The following is a 22,023-nucleotide window of genomic DNA, read 5'->3' on the forward strand; positions in this document are numbered from 1 at the left end:
TCTAGTAACCAAATGACATTTGGTATTAACTGCTAAAGAGAGGCAGAGTAAATGGCTTAATAGTTCAAAAGCAGCAACAAGTAAACACCAAACACCAAACACACATTGCCCTAGAACTATAACCACAGAGGATGCTGGGAATCGTAGTCCAGGTTTTAGACCCCATCATTGGTTTGTCCCCCCTGAAGTTGTACCCCCTGTACCCCCATGGCTGCTTTTTGGGGAAATGCAAAGATGCCTAAAATGAATCCCCTTTTCCTGCTTGTCAAGCAAATGTAATTTGAAAAGACAAACTGACATTTCCAATAGACAGCTTCATGACAAGCATCTGCCCAGGCAAATGGAGGCAATGGGGGGCCAATTTGGGGATTTTTTGAGCCAAAGGGGTAATTTTGGGAGCTTTGGCCCTACTCCCCAAGCTACTATAAATCATTGGTGCCAAACCACCCCAAATTGCCCCTTTGGTTTTAATATGCCCCCCCCCCTGCCCCAGTGTTGGTATCTGCTGCACTTACCTCTGAAACCAGAAATGAAATAACTGTCACTGTCACGAGACATGACATCACCTTCCCTAACAGCTTTCAGCCAATCAGAGCTGCACAAGAAGTCTTATCAACAGTCATAATGTTATTCCAGTAACTGGCAGCCAATCACATACTCAGGTACATATGTGATAGTGTTTGGCTGCATGGTGAGACTTGTGACCAATCAAACTCGCCCTTACTGATTCACATAAAAACAAACAAAAGCATCCTTAGATCCAGGGCCGCCATCAGAACTCACAGGGCCCTGAATGTACTCCCCCTGTCAGGGGAGGGCCAAGCCGACTGGGCACCCTAGGCAACCCAGTCAGCCACCTTGCCCCAGCAACCTCACCGCTGTGTGTGTGCCATGGGGGGGTCATTATCCTGCAACTACAAATGGGGAAGCCATTACAAGGGAGCACGGACTAGAGGAAGGCACCCCCCCCATAGTTGCGCCCTAGGCAGGTGTCTCTTCTGCCTTCCCCTAGTTTTGCCCTACTGCTGCTGTGCCATGAATGGTCCTGCAGGTCCAGCTGGCTTTGGTGCTACAACTCCCAGCACCCTGCATCCACCTAAGGGCAATGTATTATAATCAATTGTACAAAGTATAATGGGAAAGAGCAGGTGATGAACAGGTGAATTCTGCATAATTATACTTTATTTTAGTGTTGGCAGGAATATTGAAAAAGGTGCAGGTGTCCCTTTAACATGTCCCAAAACCTACAACAAGTATAAGTAGAATTAAGCTGCTTGTTGTGTGCTTCTTATATGCTTTGGGCCCAGGGCACTTTCACGTTTGTCTGGTTGTACTGCCATATGTGTGTGTATCTGGGGGGATATTGTGATTATCTTTATCCTATATAGTAGCATCATGGGAGTTACAGTGACTATTCTGCTTATAGGTTATTATGAGAGTAAAGTCCAAATATATTGGTTGGTATGGGTTAACACATTAAAGGCCCAGAGTTGTGCAGTTAAACAGAATAATAGTTAAGCTGTGCATCTGTCTAGAGCAACCATAACCAGCAAGGCATATATATATATATCCTTACAGCAGAAATGTACAGATTGGCTGCCCTGCCTTGTCAGATTCTAGCATTATCTAACAATTACTCAAATTCTAGTTTTGGTCCTTAGCAGGAATACTTTAAATCCATTTTAATCAAATAATTCAGAATTTTAAAACTGATTTCCTTTTTTCTCTGTAATAATAAAACAGTACCTGTACTTGATCCCAACTAAGATATAATTACCCCTTATTGGGGGCAGAACAATCTTATTGGGTTTATTTAATGGTTAAATTATTCCCTTTTCTCTGTAATAATAAAACAGTACCTGTACTTGATCCCAACTAAGATATAATTACCCCTTATTGGGGGCAGAACAGCCCTATTGGGTTTATTTAATGGTTAAATGATTCCCTTTTCTCTGTAATAATAAAACAGTACCTGTACTTGATCCCAACTAAGATATAATTACCCCTTATTGGGGGCAGAACAATCTTATTGGGTTTATTTAATGGTTAAATGATTCCCTTTTCTCTGTAATAATAAAACAGTACCTGTACTTGATCCCAACTAAGATATAATTACCCCTTATTGGGGGCAGAACAGCCCTATTGGGTTTATTTAATGGTTAAATGATTCCCTTTTCTCTGTAATAATAAAACAGTACCTGTACTTGATCCCAACTAAGATATAATTACCCCTTATTGGGGGCAGAACAGCCCTATTGGGTTTATTTAATGGTTAAATGATTCCCTTTTCTCTGTAATAATAAAACAGTACCTGTACTTGATCCCAACTAAGATATAATTAATCCTTATTGGATGCAAAACAATCCTATTGGGTTTAATTAATGTTTTATTGATTTTTTAGTAGGCTTAAGGTATGGAGATCCAAATTATGGAAAGTCCCCTTATCCGGAATACCCTTGGTCCCGAGCATTCTGGATAACGGGTCCTATACCTGTACTAGAAAGGACCCCACTGTGGGGGAGTTAAATACTCAGTGACTTCTAAACAGTTGTAATACTCCTATACACACACACATATACAGAAATATAGACACTACACACACCAACACAGATACACTCAGGGCCACTTTACAAAAGGGGCATCAGCTTAGGACCAATGTTTCTTTAGTTTCTTTTTTTTTTTTTTAATTCAATTTTTTTCTCTTTGATCAGCAGTGTAATATACACCTATACATGTTACTTTTAATTCTATTCTGGCTCTCTCCTATTCATATACCAGCCTCTCATTTAACCACCCCTGTTTGCCAAGGTTATTTGGACCCTAGCAAAAAAAGAAAGTTGCAGAAATTCTGGGAGAGCTGCTGAACAAAAAGCGAAATATTTTTAAAAACCACAAAAAATAAAAAATGATGACCAAGCGCAAACTGTCTCAGAATAGCACTCTGCATCATACTAAAGCTAAAGGAGAAGGAAAGTCATTTTGGCATTTTACTGCCAATAGATTTGCCACATTAGTGCCACCTAGAATGATATATTTATTCTGCAGAAACCATTACCATACCTAAACAGCTTTAGAAGCTTTCTCCCTTTGCTTAAGATAGCAGCTGCCATTTTAAGTTGCTTCCTTCCTGCAGTCTCTGGCTGTTATAGCTGAGATCACATATTCCTAAGGGAGGGGGGAGGGAGTTCTTAGCATTCTGGTGGGAGGGGAGAGCAGGAGAGGGGAGGGGGAGCAGAAGAGAGGAGAGAACTGTGCAGACTCTGGCCCCGGGAATTAAGGCTGTTTCTGAGAGAGGAAGTCAGACTGTGGAACATCATGTTTACAAATAAAGAGACAAGAAATCCTGTGTTTCTTTTGATAGAGGACTCTCTAAGTGCTTATGGCTGTATTTACCTTTCTGATAAAGCTTACTGTATATACTCGAGTATAAGCCTAGTTTTTCAGCACCCAAAATGTGCTGAAAAAGTCACCCTCGGCTTATACTCGAGTCGGGTGCCATGGGTCCCTCCAGACTAGCACCCTCTCTCCTTTGTGTGCAAATTATCTCCCCCCAACCCGCAACCAGTCCCTCCAGTGCCCTGGCCTAGGCTCCCACTAGCAATACTTATTCCCCCTTACATCTCTGCTGCCAGTTTGCCAATGTGCAATGAGCGTGGGGTAGTACTCATATTGTTATTGTTGACCCTCTTCTCCACTTACAGAGCTAGTTTACTGTTTTTCTTTGAAATAAATATTAAAAAAAACATATACCCCACTGATGCCTCAATATATTTTTAAAGGTATTTATTTTAATTGTTAAAACTTAGCAGTAGCTGCTGCATTTCCCACCCTAGGCTTATACTCGAATCAATAAGCTTTTCCAGTTTCTTAGGTAAAATTAGGTACCTCGGCTTATATTCGGATTGGCTTATACTCGAGTATATACGGTACTTAGTTTTTATCTTTCCTTCTCCTTTAAACACCGAAGACCAATTTATTCTTTATTCAAAGTAGTGGAGCCCAACTGAGTGTAGGGGGTCTGAGTAAAACCCAGGCTCCTTTCTGGATTTTAGGGCCCCTGTTAGCCTTATAAGAATACAGTAGCATCATGGGAGGTGTATAAAAGTAAAGGCTTAGGGCTCTGGCACACGGGGAGATTAGTCGCCCTCGACAAAACTCCCTGTTCGCGGGCAACTAATCTCCCCGGATTGCCATCCCACCGGCGAAAATGTAAATCGCCGGTGGGATGGCATACCCGGCGGCGCATTCACGCCGCCGTGTATGTCATCCCACCGGCGATTTACATTTTCACCAGTGGGATGGCATTTGGGGGAGGTTAGTCGCCCGCGAACAGGAGATTTGTCGAGGGCGACTAATCTCCCCGTGTGCCAGAGCCCTTACATTGACAAAGCAAAGGCTGTTACTGTGGATAAATAGGTTAACAGAACGTTATCACTGATAGGAACAATAAGGGTGGGCATAATAGCAGCAGGGGCAATGGGTAACAGGCAATCATACCAGGCATAGGGCAGTTACTATATGAAGTTATGGAGGCGGATATGCTACACAAAACTATACTGAAATACAGAAAATGATGAAAATGTAGTGACAGAAATCGTGTTAATAAAATAATGAGATACTTTCCCCTTTGTGCATAATACCCCGCGCCATTAATATACATGCCTTCCAACCTGCAGGGACACATCTTACTTGTATATTACTGATTGGCACCTCATTCTTACCTGGCTGCGCAGTCACCTTGCCCTTATTATCACTTATTCTCTCTAATGCGCCCAGCTCTGCGGCCTGTAATTCCCCCAATAACCAGGGAGAATAAAAAAAAAACTTTTATTATATATAATTGCTGAAAAGAATTCTCGGAAAAATAAATAAGGGGTGATTTAAAGGAATATGTTGCGTGCCTGAGCTTCTGTTTTTGTTCCATTCAGTCAGCCATCGTACAGGAGATTGAGGGGGGGAACTCTGGCTTCTGAACTAAAATTTGTTAAAGAGCCCCACACAACCCAGAAACCCCTAATATACCTATCCCTGTAATCTGTTCCTTCAATAAGTAGGAATAAATACCATTTTTATATGCTGAAATCCAACTGCAAAACAGTTCTTCTCTTTCTGCACCATTAGAAATCCTGGCAGGGGAGGAGGGACTAAAACATTGATGTTACAAATTATAACAACTTCTCCACAGCTTACAGACAGCATGCAGGAACTACATAACCCACAATGCATTGCACTGTGATGTTCCTTTTCTTATTGACATCACGTGTGCAAGGGATTGTGGGATTGGGAGGATGCAGGCTGAAGGCAGGCTGGGGACAGGTGACTCCTGTTTAATTTTTAATGAGTCTCAAAGTAGTCAGCCAGATCCGTTGGGGAACAGGGGGCGGGGCTTAGGGAACTGTTCCAAACCAATAAAGGCTGCATATTGCAAAGTTGCTTGAAATTATGATTCATTTTTAAAAAGCTTAAGTTGTGATTTGATGGAGTTCCCCTTTAAAGTTAAGTGATAAGAGCCCAGTCTCTAGGCCTGGGGGGACGCAGTGTAACTAAAGACCCCAGCCTGATGATACAGTGATGGTTTCTGCTTGGGGTGATCGTATGAGTGTAACTGACAGCAATGTATTCATTTTGTTCCCCAGGCTTTGCCAGATTTCCAAACATTCCCAGCTGTGTGACTATTGATGCTCTGAGTTATTGGCAAAACAGAAATGTACTGATAGCAATTAGGCTTAATGTTCAGTTCCATTGCAGATAAGTGAGGGTTTGTGGGCAAACAGCTGTAGCAATGGCTGTCTCTTTTGTTATCGAATAGGTGTTTTCTACTATTTAATTAGATGGGGAGAGATTCAACAAGGGCTTATCGTGACCATTTTACCCTTCCTCCGTGATCGCTTCTATCTGTGGAACATTATTTATCCCAGCGATGATGCTCCCAGTAGAACGACGGGGCTACATGGGTCACTGGAAATTCCTGGAAGGGTCCCCGTGGGATGGTTTGCAACATTGCTTTTACTTCAACATGTCAGATTTCCCAAACACATACAGTAGGCGTAGGCTGGTCATGCTCTGCACTTGCACTGTATGGATTATAGCAGCAATAAGGGTCACACTGGCAACCAGGGAAAATCTCAGTGGGGCCTTTATTGCAGCCAACCCTGTGACCTGCTTTGCCTGTACCGCTGCCAATGCCATTCTGTTCTTCCTCTGGGAGAGTAAGGAAATAAGAAGGGAAAGACAGAAGGAAAAAGGATCATGAAGGAAATAAAGAAAAGGCAGACATGAGGGACAAAAGACAGAATGAGAGAAAAAATGGAAGAGATTAAAGGAGAAGCAAAGGAAAAAACTAAGTAAGCTTTATCAGAAAGGTCTATGTAAATACAGCCATAAGCACTTACAGAAACGCTGCACTGACTTCTCTGTACAAAGATTATTTGTGTCTGTTTTCCTCTGCCAGAGACACGCAGCTTTCAGCTCTCTCCTCTCTCCTGCTCCCCCCTCCCTCAAGAATGCTAAGAACTCACTCCCCCCCCCCTTAGGAATGTGGATCTGAGCCAATCAGCAGGAAGCTGACTCATAGTCTAACTAACTGAGCATGTTCACTTGGTCGGGGTGTCTGTGCAGGAGTGAGGCATTATGGGAACACAGCTCAGCGTTTTTTTTTCCTGTTTGGCTTCTGATCATCTGAACGGGAGAAATATGGGGAGACTTAAGGGCACTATTGAGAGAACTGAAGGTATGCCTGCAGCTTGAGATTAACTCTTTATTAGCCTTTCCTTCTTCTTTAAAGAAAATTGCAGATAAAAGCAACTGACAACAGGAGAATAAAAAGTGAAGAGAACAAAGGAATGAAAAGATGGCGGAGACTAGACAGAAGAGGCTTTTACTTTTATACTTTTTGTATAGTGGACCAACAGTCTAAAAGTGGCCATACACGCTAAGATCTGCTTGCTTTGCGAGTTCGGCAAGTGAGTGGATCTTCTTCCGATATCCCCACCTACAGGTGGGCGATATCTGGCTAATTCCTTCATTTGGCCCTGGGGTCAAACCATTGAATTAGAACGGGTATAGGCGCCTGTCGGTTCAGGGACCACATCAATGAGCAGATGCGGTCCGCGATCCAATTACATTTCGAACCTGCCGATCGAGATCTGGGCGATTTCAGGCCAAATATCGGTCGGGCAGTCCCATCGTTAGTGCCCATACACGGGCCGAAGCGGTCTAAGGGACTGATATCGGCAGCTACAATAGGCCAGTGTATGGGAACCTTAAGGCAGTGCTGTCCAATTTAGTACAACTTAGTACATGCACTTCGAGTGTTTGAGTGCCGAAATAAATTAAATGTCACTTAGTGATGTCTAGGGAACCTTTGAACAGGCTGGGGGGGGGCATAAAATTCCGTTGGATGGCCACATCTGGCCCACAGAGCCTTCAATTGGACAGCCCTGGTCTACGGTGTTCTGGTGGTTCCCTGGCAATCCAATACTGTTAGCAGGAACAGAAGATGATGTTTCATATGCCGGGGAATAAGGCACACAAAGTGAAAGAATCCTTTAACATTCACTGAGCCAATCGGCCTGGGAGGCTGCAGAAAAACTTTATTGAGTTACTACATGCTTTATCCATGGATAGTATGTTAGATTATGATGGGATTTGTTTAAGGAAGCTTTGGATAAAGTTACAATGCCTACGTCCCATTTTAGAGAGAATATGAAGACTTGAACTTCCACCCAACCCCAAATAAAGGCGACCAGCTATGTGGGTAAGGGTTGGGTCCATCTGTATTTAACCACACTAAGCCCTTGCCATCAGTTTACTTCAATTTGATCTGGTGCCCCTGTGCCCGGAAAGAATTTCTGTGCTGTGAATGCATTTACCCCGGGAGGAGCAGGGGACGTCTGAACAATTGAACAATATTGACGAATGGAGGTCACAGGAAAAGGATTCTGGGCTGGTGCATTTTTTGAAGAAGACAAGCACAGGCTAAAGTAGGAGGTAAGGGACAAGGATCTCTGGGGGGGGGCACTAACAACTTGACTCTAGCAATTCTATCTTCCTATTTGTTTTCTATTAAATATACATTATCTGCAGAACTTCCTGGCAAGGACCCACTGTCTGCTGTGACAATGAAGCATATAGGTTACATCACAGTATTCTCCTTTGATGATCTATTTTGGACGCAGTTTTGATCTCCATTATATACATATAACCAATCTTTCCCAGCCCAATAGCTTGGGGATTCCTAATAATCTAGGTTTGGAGGAATTTTAAAGGGCCTTTTTCACATGTCCCTGCTACCATTAATTTGTTCAAATACAAGGTACAGGTATGGGATCCATTATCCGGAAACCTGTTATCCAGAAAATTCCAAATTACGGAAAGGCCATGGCCAATAGACTCCATTGTAAACAAATAATTCTAATTTTTAAAAATGATTTCCTTTTTCTCTGTAATAATAAAACAGTACCTTTACTTGATCCCAACTAAGATATAATTACCCCTTATTGGGGGCAGAACAGCCCTATTGGGTTTATTTAATGGTTAAATGATTCCCTTTTCTCTGTAATAATAAAACAGTACCTGTACTTGATCCCAACTAAGATATAATTACCCCTTATTGGGGCAGAACAGCCCTATTGGGTTTATTTAATGGTTAAATGATTCCCTTTTCTCTGTAATAATAAAACAGTACCTGTACTTGATCCCAACTAAGATATAATTACCCCTTATTGGGGGCAGAACAGCCCTATTGGGTTTATTTAATTGTTAAATGATTCCCTTTTCTCTGTAATAATAAAACAGTACCTGTACTTTGGTGATTGCCATGCCAACCAAGAGGGTAACGGTGCACCAGGCAATTTTTGGACACTTTGGTAGCCACAATTCTTAGCGCTCAAGGGACCAGTGTCGACTCCCCCACTTTTGCCCACTACGGCTTTCAGGCAATTACCATAGTGGGCAATTTGGATGATTTGCTGCCTCCCCCAGAGCCATTAACAATCACTTCTTCCAAAGTGGCTAAAATTACATGGCGCTGCTGGCATGAATTTTTCTTTTGGGCACATGGGGCAAATTGCACTTATTAACAGGGAAACACATTTATCCCACAACCTCCCAGCTATAAAAGCGCATGAAAGAAAGCATATTATAAAAATGTATTTTTCCACCGTAAATAGCTCTTCTGCACAGGAAACATTCACCGCCAAGTCGTGTCTGTCATATATAAATGTGTCTGAAGCAATGAGCCTCTGCTAGGCACTGAGAGTGCACGGAGCATTGCAGAACGACGGCCTCCCTGCAGGGTGAGATACTGGCTTTCTGTCCAATGTATAAAGGAGCCCCATGCCCAGAATGCTCAGCCTGTGGCACTCCATCTGTTATGGAACAACAAGTATGGCCAGAGGGATATTGCTTTTTAGTTAAAGAAAAACTATACCACTAAACAGTAGTAGTATGTGTCATTGGGTAATCCGAAATAGAAAATTTCCATCTAAAGTACTAAGGGATAATACAATTCACGGTGCACACAAACAAGCCAAAGGCACACATCCAGAGCCGTATTTCTTATCCGGGCGTCCTGAGGCCACCTCCATTGCCCCCCCCCCCCCACTTGTAAAGCGGTGTACATTTAAACTTACATACAGAGCCGTGGGCAGAGGTCCCCATTGCTCCGTATGGCAACAAAGTTTCTATGATTTTATGCCACCCTAGGCCCGGGCCAGGCCTGCATACATCCATGCTAGGTCCAAAGGCGTTTTTGGGAGTCCAGAGGGGCACATACAGTGGTGTGAAAAACTATTTGCCCCCTTCCTGATTTCTTATTCTTTTGCATGTTTGTCACACTTAAATGTTTCTGATCATCAAACACATTTAACTATTAGTCAAAGATAACACAAGTAAACACAAAATGCAGTTTTTAAATGAGGGTTTTTATTATTTAGGGAGAATAAAAATCCAAACCTACATGGCCCTGTGTGAAAAAGTAATTGCCCCCTGAACCTTATAACTGGTTGGGCCACCCTTAGCAGCAATAACTGCAATCAAGCGTTTGCGATAACTTGCAACGAGTCTTTTACAGCGCTCTGGAGGAATTTTGGCCCACTCATCTTTGCAGAATTGTTGTAATTCAGCTTTATTTGAGGGTTTTCTAGCATGAACCGCCTTTTTAAGGTCATGCCACAACATCTCAATAGGATTCAGGTCAGGACTTTGACTAGGCCACTCCAAAGTCTTCATTTTGTTTTTCTTCAGCCATTCAGAGGTGGATTTGCTGGTTTGTTTTGGGTCATTGTCCTGCTGCAGCACCCAAGATCGCTTCAGCTTGAGTTGACGAACAGATGGCCGGACATTCTCCTTCAGGATTTTTTGGTAGACAGTAGAATTCATGGTTCCATCTATCACAGCAAGCCTTCCAGGTCCTGAAGCAGCAAAACAACCCCAGACCATCACACTACCACCACCATATTTTACTGTTGGTATGATGTTCTTTTTCTGAAATGCTGTGTTACTTTTACGCCAGATGTAACGGGACACGCACCTTCCAAAAAGTTCAACCTTTGTCTCGTCTGTCCACAAGATATTGATCTTGGCAATCATTGAGATGTTTTTTAGCAAAATTGAGACGAGCCTTAATGTTCTTTCTGCTTAAAAGTGGTTTGCGCCTTGGAAATCTGCCATGCAGGCCGTTTTTGCCCAGTCTCTTTCTTATGGTGGAGTCGTGAACACTGACCTTAATTGAGGCAAGTGAGGCCTGCAGTTCTTTAGATGTTGTCCTGGGGTCTTTTGTGGCCTCTCGGATGAGTTGTCTCTGCGCTCTTGGGGTAATTTTGGTCGGCCGGCCACTCCTGGGAAGGTTCACCACTGTTCCATGTTTTTGCCATTTGTGGATAATGGCTCTCACTGTGGTTCGCTGGAGTCCCAAAGCTTTAGAAATGGCTTTATAACCTTTACCAGACTGATAGATCTCAATTACTTTTGTTCTCATTTGTTCCTGAATTTCTTTGGATCTTGGCATGATGTCTAGCTTTTGAGGTGCTTTTGGTCTACTTCTCTGTGTCAGGTAGCTCCTATTTAAGTGATTTCTTGATTGAAACAGGTGTGGCAGTAATCAGGCCTGGGGGTGACTACAGAAATTGATATTGAAATTGAAAATTGAAATTGATAAACCACAGTTAAGTTATTTTTTAACAAGGGGGGCAATCACTTTTTCACACAGGGCCATGTAGATTTGGAGTTTTTTTTCTCCCTTAATAACGTAAACCTTCATTTACAAACTCGTTGCAAGTTATCGCAAACGCTTGATTGCAGTTATTGCTGCTAAGGGTGGCCCAACCAGTTATTAGGTTCAGGGGGCAATTACTTTTTCACACAGGGCCATGTAGGTTTGGATTTTTATTCTCCCTAAATAATAAAAACCCATTCAAAAAACTGCATTTTGTGTTCAATTATGTTATCTTTGACTAATAGTTAACGGTTTTTGATGAGCAGAAACATTTTGTGTGACAAACATGCAAAAGAATAAGAAATCAGGAAGGGGGCAAATAGTTTTTCACACCACTGTAGATAGTGTAGAGAGCGCAATTGACGCAGTGCCATAAATACTATACAGAATACGCCGCTCCTGTATGGACATTGTCGGTAGACATGCAGGGATGGAAGCCCGGGGGGTACACACTGGGACCCCACATATATTTTTTTCCATGGAGAAATTGGTGCATTCACGGTACGCCACTGATTCTATATAAACAAATTAGTTCATTGTGGCCCTTTATTTTACAAGGTATTTTTTGGAAATGATTGCTGGAATGATTTTGGAATTGTTCCCTATTCCCCTGTGACGTTGGCTATAAGTTATCAAACAGTCGTCAGCAAGTAATGAATGCCAAGGCTTATTTTTTGGGAACTGCATTGCTGGTTTCTGCCATTCACGCCTGACCTTGTTTATTTCTCTGAAGATAGCTGCAGGGAATGATTGAATTCTGTGCAGCCGGTTCAAGCGCAGGAACCATTATTATATATATATTTTTTTTAGTGAACGATACAGAAAATTGCTTGCTGTGTTCCACAAGTATGGGAAGCACTCTGTATTCATCAGCGCTTGTATATGGTCATGGACATTGAGGATTTGCCAGGTGTGGGTTATAATACAGTGCTCCAGCATAGGTGAGCCCAAAGGCTCTGTAACATTGATAAGTTTAAATAATCCACCGGTCTGTGCCACTCATGGGAGCCCACTGCCTGGAGCAATAGCACAGCATCTCATTCAGTCGTGGCACTTACATTCCCCAACCATTGTAAATGCCTACATTTATTACCCACCTGTGTCTATAAGTTACACACCAAATTGTAAGCTGTATGGTGTAGGAACCTTCTTTATCCCCCTGTACTACTATTGTTTTGTTAAAAAAGCACAAGCCGAATTGGCTCCATTTCACACCTTCTCTGCCCCTGGCCATGCCCATTCCCCCCAGTCATGCTCCTAGTTTGCCAGTGCCAATCTACCTACCTACCTAACATTTCAACTTCAATGGGTAAATAAAACTGGGGGGGAAATACTGACAACAGGTGACTGGGTTATTATTGTGGGGTACTTGGTGAAGGGAGAAAAATTATTGTGAGTTGACATGTCTGTGTGTATATTCAACTAGTACTATATTTATCATAATATATACAAAGGGGTAAAGATTTTTCCATCCTTTATGTCAAGTTGCCCCCCCCCCCAGGAGGGTTTTTGATGTTGGGCTATTAACAAGGGAAGCATGTACCTTGGTAGTTGAGTATTTGCCAAGGGGGTGTTGGGGTTCCTTGGTCTTTAAAATGGGAAGCCATGACATGTTCTGTCTCTGCTGGAGGAGGTGGTGTGCTGAACTTTTCAATTATTCAAACAAAATTATGTGTTTCAATGTGGTGTGGTGCGGAGCAGTGTGCAGGGTAGTAGAGTGGTCTCTTGACTTGGGTACCCGCTGGGCCCTGGGTGCCCCAGTCCGACACTGCATGGAGACCTTAAGGCCCTGCAGAGCCTTGCGCTTACCGACTGCCCTATGGCAGGTAGAAAGACAGTGCCGCCTTGCACTATGGCTGCCACTATCCTACCTTGTACCCACTGGGGCTGTGCTCTGCACCTTGTCCTGGGTTTGTTATAAGTCATAGAGCGATACAAGACTTGTATATACTGTATATAGTAATATATTATTATTATACAGTATATATATTTAGTCACTAAAACTGAATACACATGCTCATTAAAACATATGCAAAGCCTTTTACATGCTCTATATATTTTATAAGCTCTTTATTTTTATACATATAAATTGTGGGGTCTTTTTGGAGGGGGTTCTCTTACCAAAGAAGTTAATAAATCTAGGTCAGTGTATGTAGTTGCACCTATCTGTATTACAGCCTACAGCAAATATCTATAAGTTGAGAGCAATTCTGACTATAGCGCTTCTCAACAGAACCTATTAACTGCTTTACTGTGTTCCAAATACCCCGAGGTCTGATCCAGGAGATGAACCTGTATATAGAAACCTAACCCTGCACACTCATTCCAGCTTCTCAAAAAAAATATATATTATATATATATATATAAATCTATGTATACAATATATTTGGAGAGGCTGAAGAGTGTATAAAAGCTACCTGAAATTAAAATGTGCATTATTTATAGGAAAAGTATCACCCGCAGAGTTAGCTTAGTTTACCTTGGTCTCCGTATGAAATCCTTCAATTTGATTGGATGTCTATTAATGTACATTTTCCATTACTCAAATAAACTGAGCACCAAATCCAATGTTATATCTTCTATAAAAGACTAATCTGGGGTATGTCTTTATCCTCTCCCCAGCCATTCCTCCCTTTGCAGATGAATTAATGGGGCCGGCATAGCGCAGCCTTTAACCAAACAAATCAATAAATGAAGATGTCTGAGACTCTTAGCGAGATGCAATTTCCAGTGTGTTTGTACAAGAGATGAAATGATTCCCCCGGCCGGCAATGAAAAGGGGAGGCTAATGCCTACAGATAATAATGTTAGGGAATTCAAATGAAAGGGTTTACATAAATGTTTGTATTAAAGACCATGTAACCCCCCCCCCCCCCACACACACACACGTTATCCGTGACCAGCCTCTTTTAAATCTGCCACTTTGGTTGTTCAAAGGTTAATAGTAAGGCTGCAGCGTCCCCTTAATCACTAAGATTTCCTTCTCCTCCTGTAACCCACTCAGCCCCCTCCCTCAGGAATTAACTTTGACTGTTGGCTACTGAGCATGCTCAGTTCTTCTCAGCTCAGACTACACAGTTTCCACAGATTACATAGCAGCCAATGATGAGATGGCATTGCTGGGTCCCATAGAAACTCTGCTCTAGCTGTCTACTCCAATTTTTTCCCCTAATCATCTCGCCTGAGCTCAGCTTAACCAGTACAGTGCTCAATCCAAGCAGGATTCTGCCTGTGTAAGCCTGCATTCTTGATGAAAGTTACTCTGAATAAGGGTCTTTCTGCACATGTGCTGTTTGCAGATGTAAGAGGGAAAATGGCCACCCGGTGAAAGCCATTTGGGTGGGGGAGATGTGCCCAAAAATACATGGTAGGAAAATATACATATCGTTTAAAAATGAGGTAGGTAGGGTTTAGTTGGCCAAAAATGTGATGGATGTTTCTATTATGTATATATGTAATTAAAGTAGGACTTAAGTCTCAGAAGCCATATTGTTATTATACACGTAGCATAGAATTCCAAAGTGCATTCTTTAACCTCTCTATCTTGTCCTATTAATCCTATCCCTTCTTCCCTTTCACTACGGATATGTTTTTTTAATTCCCTTTTACGGCCTTTTTATCACCCACAATGCAGTATTTTTTCTTAGAATTCCAGCATCATTGCTGTCGCAAGAGGGCAGTGTACTTACAGTCACATTCAACCCACGTGGTCATTACATGTGGACCCTTAGAGTCCACATGTAATTAAACGCAGTAAGTTTGCCCAGGGGCTGTAACCCATAGCATAGGTGCTACCTGCTGATTGGTTGCTATGGGTTACTGCACCTCGGCAAACTTACTGCCTTTTATTACATAATCCCATTAGTGGAGGCATGGGTTTCTTACACAGATATGGCCTTAACTAACCTATGATTGTTAATAAATCACCCCCTTAATTTGTATTTGTTTAATTTTTGTAAATCTCAGTTCAAATATTAGATTATGCTTTTAAAAATATTTTCTTTTTTTGCATTCTTTGCTTTCAACAGTCGGACAAAATCTCTTGCAGGCCTGAATGTCAGCTGCCACCCACCACTAAGGCAGCTTGGACTGTACCACTAAGGCAGCTTGGACTGTACCACTAAGGCAGCTTGGACTGTACCACTAAGGCAGCTTGGACTGTACCACTAAGGCAGCTTGGACTGTACCACTAAGGCAGCTTGGACTGTACCACTACGGCAGCTTGGACTGTACCACTACGGCAGCTTGGACTGTACCACTAAGGAAGCTTGGACTGTACCACTAAGGCAGCTTGGACTGTACCACTAAGGCAGCTTGGACTGTACCACTAAGGCAGCTTGGACTGTACCACTAAGGCAGCTTGGACTGTACCACTAAGGCAGCTTGGACTGTACCACTAAGGCAGCTTGGACTGTACCACTAAGGAAGCTTGGACTGTACCACTAAGGAAGCTTGGACTGTACCACTAAGGCAGCTTGGACTATACCACTAAGGAAGCTTGGACTGTACCACTAAGGAAGCTTGGACTGTACCACTAAGGCAGCTTGGACTGTACCACTAAGGCAGCTTGGACTGTACCACTAAGGCAGCTTGGACTGTACCACTAAGGAAGCTTGGACTATACCACTAAGGAAGCTTGGACTATACCACTAAGGCAGCTTGGACTATACCACTAAGGAAGCTTGGACCATACTCATGCAATACTCAAGCTCAGATTTAGAAATTGGCTGCTTGTTTGGTTACAACTTTTCATTGTGTTTATGAAGTGAAAGTCCATCAGAATTTAGAATAAACTCTGTCCAATATGTTTGTCTACTACTCCAAAGAAGGAATGGGAGACAGCAATTTGTAGGCTGCAAGGTGGCATGAACTCTGTCCATTTATTCTCCATTTAACCTGGGGCTGGTAACACACCGGTGACAAGAAATATTTCTGCAATATATAAACCCCCAGCTTCAGAACCCCACCACTAATCTAAAGCACTCAGCATGGCACAGGCTGGAAAGGAGAACTCATGGCTTTAGTGATAGGGGAGGAGCATAACATGGGCTGGGCAATTAGAGTTGTCACCTTTTTCTTACTATTATACCGGCCTTCGGGTCAGGGGAGCAGGTGGGGGTATCTCATTGGGCAGGGAAATGGGCAGACAGGGCCACCAGGAAAAAACCCAGTGGGCCCAGGGCGGTCCAGACCCGATCCCTGTCGGCGCTCCCCCAGTCGTTGGTGTCCCTCCCCTGACGCATTTCACTACGTGAGCTCAGGGGAGGACTCTAAGCGGGGGGTTAGGAAAGCACGGTGGGGGCACCTTAGGAGGTGCGGGGCCCCTGGGGCAGCAGCCACAGTGGGCCCTGCACCCCCCAGTCCGATCCTGTGGGCGGAGTATAGATGGGTGATCCGTCAGCAGAGAGGGTCAGGGAAGGGTGGGACTCATATTACAAATTCACCTGTAATTACATATCTGGTAAATTTATAATTTCCGCCCCAGCCCTTGCCGGTGATTTATCATCTGGGCCAGTCCAATACAGCTGGGTGGTAACCCTCCCTGCAGTGCTTTGGGTTAGCTTTCTGGTGAACCCACAGGCAGAATAGTCAACTGTAGAACCTAGAAAAAGGCCTTGTTTTTGTGAGACTCTCCCATTGGCACAACATTCAGCAATCTAAGATTATTAATACCCCTTATTTTCTAATGTTGGATGGAAATACTGATTCCCAGACTCCTGTGACCTGTTTATTTACCATTGTTCCTGCTGCACAATATACAGTGGGGAGCTTTTAATCACCTTTATGCAATGGGCAGCCTACGCTGTTGCCCTGCCTTAGGCCTCTGTCAGTGTTCTACTGCCGAAGCCCAATCAATATCTTCCGTTAATGAGATCTAATAAGATTGCAACAGCTGTCTGATGGTTGGCACCATGACTCTGTATGTTGATCTGGATCTACTTTAGTTCTATTAGTTCAGCCCAAAGGAGGTCAGAAAAAATGAAGGTGATTATTTCCATCAGGGTGCATCTAAATATCCCCCTTTCTCTGGTATTGTGGGAGACTCTGGATCTTGGCTATGAATAAACATGTAAGTTCTGTTTTTTTTTCCTTTTCTCCCTGAATGATGTAGAGTGGAGAGCCTTTAATCGCTTTTAAGCCCACCATAACCTACTTTGATGCTCAGTAGGAGGAGTCCAAACCCTCATCACTCAGCTGCCAAGTGCAGATCTTGTACTGAGCAAAGATTCACACACTCGTCCGTGGGCACGAAACAGAAGAAAAGATAGATTTATTACATTTTTATTTATTTTTTTTAAATATTTGTATGTGCCTATCCATGTAGAATTATTTCTTAGGCATGACATTTATAAATAGGAATTCAGCATATTAAACACAAGGAAAGCTGCTCTTTGTTTCCCTTTATTTTACCATCCCTTGCTGTGTATGTAGGCACTGTATAAAGGGTGATACACCCCATTTCATGATCATATTTAGGCACGAGGGTACAGACAGGGCATGGGCCCTCAGGTACCTCTATAAATTATGCTATTATTAGTAGCCTAGGAGGACCATAGTGCATTGAATTTCCCAGCCACCACCACGTCCCATTGCTATGGCTGCATTTGGAGATGTCTGCATGACCCACCGGGGCTTCTGGCTCAGGAGCCCCTGCCGATTCCACCCCCAACACCTGTCCGACCCCCTTCTCCGAGCGTGCCTAAATTAAACTTGCCTGAAAAGTGTCGTGGGGGGGAGGGGGAACCAGTGGATCAGTGGAGTGCACTGCAGGGATTGGGTCTGGGCCACCAGGGCTGAGGCCCACAGGTTTTTTTCCCGGTGCCCCAACGGCCCAGTCTGATGGCAATTGTCTGGAAAAAAACAATGGCACCGATGGCACAGTGCTCCACCTAATGCTCTGGCAAGTAATTGAGGTAAGGGAGGATAAGGCGTAAGCCAGCTCTAATTGGCTGGTCTCAAATAAATCTACTAGGCAGCATTGGGAAAGGCAGGTAAGAGGATCAGACTAACCGGGTACCTGCTGGCTGCTCTCGTGGCCCAGTGGCCTAACAAGGCAGAACAGTTGGCAACTAGGAGGTTCCCATTTCAAACCCCAACAGGGCCTTACAAACCCATAACAATGAAGGGCGGCATTGTAGGTTCTGGATTCTTTGTTATTTTCTTTGGTATTTGGACATTGTGGTTTGCCAAACCCTGGAGAAGTTGTACAAGGTGAAGATGGACACCCCTAGCAACCAGAAGTTGGCTTTTATTGGTCTAATAAAGATTAGCAAGCTTCTGACTGGTTGCCATGTCTTACAGAGTTAAGTAAATTTTAGTTTTGGCTCAACTTTGGAATGGAGCTTCTCAGTTACATTGGAGCAATCTCCTTCACGCTGGTATAGAGAGCACTTGGGGGTTTTGCCGGATATTCTACGTGCATCTGAATAGCGGGGGCAGACTGTGATGATGGGAACACAAATCTCCAGTCCTGAGAACATGAAGGTGATTTATTTCCAGTCTGTGCCCCGCGACACCGGCTTAATGTATTTGCTGTTCATCAGAAGTTACGGAATAGATTAACCTTCCATCATCATCTGCACAAGGGGAATTACAAGGAAGGTTTTAACTGCCCTTTTTTCGTTGTTTTTATTTCAGACAGGGACAGACCAAGCAGATCTCAGTTCCTGTTGTTTACTAAATGGGTTTTATATTTATAGAGGCAAATTAGATTTATGCCTTTTGGTACCCGGGAGTGAGGGTGGCTCCAGACACAAGCAGCCGACCAGGCAGCCGCAACTGGAATGTCCAATCTGCATCAGATTAGGGCAGCAGTGTGTGTGTGTTATTGGCCGGCCGGGCTGCTTAATGCCGCTCTCTACTTAACACAGTGTTCAAATCATTTGGGTCACACACTTTGAAATAATGATCCTGTATTTCCTATGTGCCACAGCATGTACTTGTTACACTGCCCGAGGGGAGAATGGCACAGAATGGGGTTAACCACCAAGGCCCTAAATAATTTGTTAAGCCATACAGTTACATTTGTAGATGGGAACTATAGGAAAAAGATCTATCTATCTATATCTATTTGTCTATTCCTCTGTCTATTATCTATCTATCTATTAATCTATTATCTATCTGTTTGTCTGTATTTCTGTCTGTCTCTCTCTCTGTCTATCTATATCTATTTGTCTATTCATCTATGTCTATTAACTATTAATCTATCTAAGTCTATATCTATTTGTCTATTCTTCTGTCTAGTATCTATTAATTCATCTCTCTATGTCTAAATATATTTGGCTATTCCTCTATTATCTATTAATCTATCTATGTCTATATCTATTAATCGATCTATCAGCTATCGATGTATATATTTATGTGTCTATTCCTCTGTCTATTATCCATTTATATCTATTTATTTATCAATCAAATATCTATCTTTCTATCTATGTCTATATCTATTTGTCTATTATCTAATAATCTCTCTATCTCTCTGTCTTTCTATGGCTATATCTATTTGTCTGTCCCTTTATTTGTCTATTCCTCTGTCTAGTATTTATTAATTTATCTCTCTATGTCTCTATATATTTGGCTATTCCTCTGGTATTTATTAATCTATCTATCTATTATCTATTAATCTATCTCTCTCCCTATATATCTATCTATCATCTATTTATCTATCGATGTATATATCTATTTGTCTATTCCTCTATCTGTCTATTATCCATTTATCTATCTATCTATCAATCAAATATCTATCTATGTCTATATCTATTTGTCTATTATCTGTAAATGTATCTATCTTTTTGTCTGTCTATGTCTATATGTATTTGTCTATTATAGATCTATCTATCTATGCCTAAATCTATTTGTCTATTATCTATTAATCTGTCTATCTAATCTACAGTTCCAGAATGAAGAAAGGCACAGAACAGGTATCTGTCTATCTATCTATCTATCTATCATCTATCTATGTATCTATCATCTATCTATAATCTATCTATCTATAATCTATCTATCTATCTAATCTATTTGTCTATTCCTCTATCTGCTAGTTTGTTTGCCTATTGGTTCAGGTGTATGTATCTGCCTAACAATGCATCTGCTTACAGCTCAAACACTGAGGGCTGCTAAAGTGTGCCCCTTAGTAATCATTAAAAAAGCACTTTGCTTCTGGGGTTTGGCGATTTTCCTGGTACAAAACCTTTTTTTTCTCAGTAAAACAAAAAAATACAGTGACATTTGGCTTTTTTCTTTCCTCTATTGCAAAAAAAACCCATTTAGTTTTTTTTCCCTGTGAAGCAAAGCTCATGGCAAAACTTCTATTTCTACAGGAGAATGAGAAATGATGCTGAGTGTGGGTTCAAGGATGGATGCTAAATACTGAATTTGGTATTTAAAGTCACATGACTGCTATTTATATACATACCTAAATATTTAGGAGGCAGTAACAGGTGCAAAGTTTGTTAAAGGCTTATCCTCTAGCAACCAATCAGATGTTTGTTTTCATTATTTGTAAAATAACTGGTGATTGGTAGTCATGGTTTCTATTTTGCCTGGAACAAATGTTATCCCCTTTATTGCATTCTACAGGTATGGGACCTGTTATCCAGAATGCTTGGGACCTGGGGTTTTCCAAATAAGGGGTCTTTCTGTAATTTGGATTACCATGCTTTAAATCCTTAAAAAAATATTTAAACATTCATTAAACCCTATAGGGTTATTTTGCCACCAATAAGGGGTAATTATATCTTAGTTGGGATCAAGTACAGGTACTGTTTTATTATTACAGAGAAAAGGGAATCATTTAACCATTAAATAAACCCAATAGGGCTGTTCTGCCCCCAATAAGGGATAATTATATCTTAGTTGGGATCAAGTACAGGTACCGTTTTATTATTACAGAGAAAAGGGGAATCATTTAAACGCATTAAATAAACCCAATAGGACTGGTTCCTGCCCCCAATCAGGGGTAATTATATCTTAGTTGGGATCAAGTTACAGGTACTGTTTTATTATTACAGAGAAAAGGGAATCCATTTAACCATTAAATAAAACCCCAATAGGGCTGTTCTGCCCCAATAAGGGGTAATTATATCTTAGTTGGGATCAAGTACAGGTACTGTTTTATTATTACAGAGAAAAGGGAATCATTTAACCATTAAATAAACCCAATAGGGCTGTTCTGCCCCCAATAAGGGGTAATTATATCTTAGTTGGGATCAAGTACAGGTACTGTTTTATTATTACAGAGAAAAGGGAATCATTTTTAAAAATCTGAATTATGTGGTTATAATAAAGGCTATAGAAAATGGCCTTGCCGTTATGCGGAACTTTTAGGGTAAGTGCTTTCGTATAATGGGTCCCATACCTGTACTATATTATTACATAGTATGATGAATGAGCTCATTTTTTCTGCCAGAAAAATTGTGAAATTGGTGTTTTCACCAGTAGCGAATATTTTCACAATTAGCGGCCATGCATTTAATGGATATAATTCATTAAGGCACTAGTGTCCAAATACTGTGCTGAATGCAGGCTCCAGAAGTGGTTTAACCCACCCCCTCCCACTAGACCCAACAAAATACATTGCTTCCTTTTTGATACATTGGCATGATTGCAGTGTCAGCAAGTCGGATTTTTCACATAATAAACCACCAAAAAATGGCATTTTTTTTTGGAGCAAAAAACAGGAATTGTTAAAAAAAATATTTTTTGTTAGTAAATGCCCCCACAGGGCTCAGCCTAGGGTTACCACCTTTACCTCTGTGCGGATCCAAAATTGTGACATCAGGGGGTGTGACTTCATTGTCACGGGCGACTAT

This window comes from Xenopus tropicalis, chromosome 4 (genome assembly GCF_000004195.4).
Source record: "Xenopus tropicalis strain Nigerian chromosome 4, UCB_Xtro_10.0, whole genome shotgun sequence".
Taxonomy (NCBI): domain Eukaryota; kingdom Metazoa; phylum Chordata; class Amphibia; order Anura; family Pipidae; genus Xenopus; species Xenopus tropicalis.